At 39.8% G+C, this 4,561-nt stretch overlaps 1 non-coding gene across 1 annotated transcript; it reads right to left on the bottom strand.

Annotated features, from left to right (window-relative positions):
* Positions 1-3,163: 3,163 nt before the first annotated feature.
* On the bottom strand, positions 3,164-3,292 carry LOC115030201. Its single transcript, XR_003835817.1, has one exon. It is a non-coding gene; the product is annotated as a small nucleolar RNA SNORA17 (small nucleolar RNA).
* Between the last annotated feature and the right edge of the window lie 1,269 nt (positions 3,293-4,561).

The following is a 4,561-nucleotide window of genomic DNA, read 5'->3' as shown; positions in this document are numbered from 1 at the left end:
AGACTTAAAAAAATAGTATAGACTATTTCATTGTTCTTAATTGAACCCAGGACTAGGTGGAAAGACTGTATTGTCAAAGACGTGATGTGACTAAGTCATAGAACATGAAAAACACAAGCTGGCACTGCCCAGGAAGCTTCTTCCCAATCATCTAGCTTCCATACTGTTGGAAGTTGCTATGCAGACTACCAGAGTAGAAGAGTGGTCCTCAGTCTTGCCCCCTTTTCAAGCATGAATAAACAAAATAGCCAAAGTAATAGCTTAAAAAACAACTCACCAGGGATGGTTAATTTAGATGAGCCTAACTCAGAACATAAGCCTAAATAAAATGCCTACATTATCTAGAATTAGCTCTGCCAACTGATTAATATAGTCATGTTATTTGAATTACTATTTCAATCAAAATTATTATCTGGATTCAGATATTTAGTTATCTCATTGTGCAGCCTTGAAAAGGTCCATTTTTTAAAAAATCAGAAACTCCTCATGTTTCATGATCATTCTCCTTGATGTATAATATCCAACTGTTATACAAATATTTAAATTTATAGAAAAATTGCTTCTGAAACTTCTTGTGACATTCCAAATATAATAATGTCTACTAAGTACAATAAAGTCACTGAGAGTTCTTTGTTCAGTTATATAGCTATAACATGTAGTTAATTTTTTTCACTTCTTATAGAGTTTTCTTTCTCTGATGCCTTGCTGTAGGAGATGGAAATATCTTAGCCTCAATAGGTCACAACCAATTTGTCATTGCAATACAAAGATCTATAAAAAGGTAGAAATATTGTGACTGAGATCAACAATGTCAAACTTAGAATTTGAAACTACTACTCCAACCCAGCTTTATTGAAGTATAGTTAAAACAAAATTATATTTTCTTAGGATGAAATTCATGAAATCTTTTGATTTAAAAATGAATTGGGTTTTTTATTTGTAAGGTGATTATTTGCAATCAAGCTAACTAATGAATACAGCATTTTATATAGCTTTTCTGATAGTGTATGAAATTACTCTGATATGACATTATTCTGATTCCAAAGCTCGAGTATATAATGCCTTATTATACTATGGTGCACCTTCTTAGATTACCAGACTGATAATTGAAAGGTTATGCCATTTGACTCAATTTTCTTACTTGTCAATTGTGGCAGCTTGAATGACAAGAGAAAATAGTTTTTGATAGAAAAATCTACCTACTTTGTTTTGAACATAACCACATTCTTATTTTTGTTAATGTATAGCTTGAAAATGAATACCTCCCTGTCTTCTTTTGATGAAGACAAGCTTCATGGATTCTGTGTCATTTGCTCCTTCAAACTCCCCAGATGAATAAATAGGTAAAACTCTGTTCCCATTTTATAGAAAACTGGCAGAGAGCTAGTTAGTTAATTGCTTTTTTGGAAGGTCACATAGATGCATAATGACACTTAAGAGTAGAACCCAATTTTACTAAATTTTCTTTTAACATTTTATTTGATCATTGTAAATTCTACATCATGCATCCCAATCCCATTCATATTGCTCTCCCTTATACCCACCCTCCACCCTTGCAACTTCCCCCCCACAACAGAGAAAAAAATCATTGTTGAAGATATAGTGTGTCACAGTGTGTCCCACAGTATACCATTTTGTCCTCAGTTCTTTGCTTGCAATGATTGGTTGGTCTGGTAAGAGGCCTCAGGCTTCTTTTATGTTATGAATACTGGACCCTCTCTGGGATTCTGCAAAGACAGGTTGTTTTTGCCTTCTGTCATGGAGATCATATAGTTTTAGATCCATAGGATCAGCCCCTTCTTACACTCCAGCATGTCACCCATGGGATAGATGTTGGAATGGACCAATTCAAAGCCCTGGATCCTAGCCTGAGAGGTATCTGAGATGGTCAGATATCTCTTGCTTTCATGCCCTCGAGGATGGCTCACTAGCAAATTCCTCTACCAGGGCCAGTTCTACCCTGCTGCCCAGGTAAGGTGCAGGACATGTTCTCCCAAATGTTATAGCAGATGAGGTACATGGTCACTTTTCCTATTTTCATGACCCCAGGGATAGCTCTCCTGTCTACCATAGATGGGAAGAGATGAGAGAGGAGAAGAAGGCATCTCTTCCTAGTCCATGCTTCTGCCCAGAAGACAAGAGGCAGGGCGGGCTCTCCTATACTCACACCCTCAGGCTGCTCATCTGTAACCCCCACATGCAGGGCCAACTTTACTGTGCTACCCAGGTGACTTACAGGGCCTGCTCTCCTGAATGTTACAGCTGATGAGGGGCAGCAACAGCTCTCCCACTCTTAAGACCTAGGAGGGCTAGTTTTCCTGCCTGCCAGTGGAGGCAAGGGGTGAGGTGGGAGGCATCTCTCCCTAGTCCACACCTCCACACGAGAGATGAATAGTAGGACCAGATCTCTGATGCTGGGCAATGTGGAAGGTCTGCTCTCCTGAGAACTGCAGCTGGCTATGGTTGAGGTCAGCTCTCCTTCTCTCAAGCCTCCGGGACCAAGGTGGGACCATTTCTTCACAGTCCTCAGACATCAATATGTTCCCAGGTGACAGTTCAGAACAGGAACATCCACCTGGTCTTGGGTGGTCCAACAGAGTTGTTGCAGTGCCACAGACCCAGATGTGGCTCTCAGTGGCAGCACAGGCCAGGATCCTGCACCATGGTTCCAGGGAGCATCACTAACTACTTACCCCAGGCTGTATCTCACTATTCTCAAGTCTCCAGATCTGCCTCTCTTTATTGCTCCCACATCCTTCTATTTCTTTTTCTCTTCCATTTCTCCACTACTTATTCTTCTTAGATGTGCCAGAGTCTGTGAGTGTCTGAGGTTCTCAGGAGTGATCTCAGGAGTGCTATGCCCTGCTCATGCATTATGTTGCCAGACAGGTGTTCATCTCTGGCTTGCTATGTATCCCCACGCCCAGTCCTGTGTGGTGCCAGATTGGTGGTCCTCTCAGGCTAGCTCCCTCTCCAGGTCTCACGGTTCCAGTCTTGTAGTCATCTCAGACTTACTCCTGGCCTCATGTAAGGATCATCTATCTTGGGCTCACTCTAGTCAGGAACCCTTAGTCCTAGGTAGGGTTCTTTTGGTCTCTGGCTTGCTCCCCATAGAGACTTACTTGGCTCTGGACTGGTCGTCTTCTCACTTTTTTTTCCAGGGAATTTTAGGCTACCAATCAAAAGATATTTATAGGTCAGAACACTGAGAACAGACATTGCCTCTCTCCTCTTTGCCATCTACTGATGCACATGTGACAGCAACCACACCGGCAATGCTTCTAAGGGAAGGCACCATTTACTAACTTTTAATCCTGAAGTCTGTTTATTCAATGACTGTTTTATACAGTTCCCTGAGCTTACTCATTATGGTGTTACTTATTTTTAAAAGCTCTCACAATGAAATGATCAATCAATATTTGATATTTAAAATATTTTATTTTGGGGGAATTCATATATGTATACAAAGTATATTGATCATATTAACCCCCTTTCTTTGCCAGCTCTTTCCAGATCTCCTTACCAGAAAACCCACTCATCTTCATGTCTTTTTCCCCACTCCCTCCACTGAGTTTATTTAGGGCTGCCAACACTTACAAAAACATGAGGTAATTTATTAAAACATAGGGAACTCACCAGGGGCCACATCATTGAAGAAAACTATCACTTCCTCAGACACCATCAATTGACAATAGCTTTTCAGTTTGGGACTAGACTACAGGAGCCCATCTCCAGTTGATGCAACCACTGTCTCTATGAGGTAATGTGTGAAGTACCCCTGTCATGTCAGGAAAAACACTGTTACATTGCAGTTGACCCAATCTTTTTGCTTCCCACTTCCATGATGGCACTTGCCTTGAGGACACAGGATGAAATAGAAATGTTCCATTAAGGCTGAGTACTCCATAGTCACATATTCTCTACATTTTGACCAACTGTGAATCTTCGTGAACCATGACCCATTGCAAAATGAACATGTTCTGGTGAGTGTTCACAGATTCACTACTTGATGGATATAAAGGTAAATATTTAGAAGGTGGTTTGGATACTAAGTCTATTTACAAAAAGAAAGAAAGAAAGAAAGAAAGAAAGAAAGAAAGAAAGAAAGAAAGAAAGAAAGAAAGAAAGAAAGAAGAAAAACAAAACTGAAATCTTCTAATTATTGATTCTTGTTCCAGTTTGCTATACCAGACATGAGTTCTGTTCTATCCAGTAGAACTTAAATGCAATCATAAAGTGAATGGTTACCACCATAACATTCACACCACTATTGCATTAATGGGAACATTTTCTAAGGCCAGTCATGATTGTACCTCACATTGTGCATTGCTGCTTAACACTGTTAATGACTTTTCTCCTCCAGAAACCTGAATAACATCTTTCTTTGTAAATGAAAACTACTTTGAATTTCATCTTATCCCAGTAAAGATGGCTAATATCAAGAAAACAAAAAGCTTGTGAAAAACTATTCCACAAAATAGAAACAGAAGGTACTCTACCCAACTCATTCTATGAAGCCACAATTACTCTGATACCTAAACCACAAAAAGACCCAACAAAG

This window comes from Mus caroli, chromosome X (assembly GCF_900094665.2).
Source record: "Mus caroli chromosome X, CAROLI_EIJ_v1.1, whole genome shotgun sequence".
NCBI lineage: Eukaryota > Metazoa > Chordata > Mammalia > Rodentia > Muridae > Mus > Mus caroli.
This window is presented reverse-complemented; position numbering and strand designations above follow the sequence as displayed.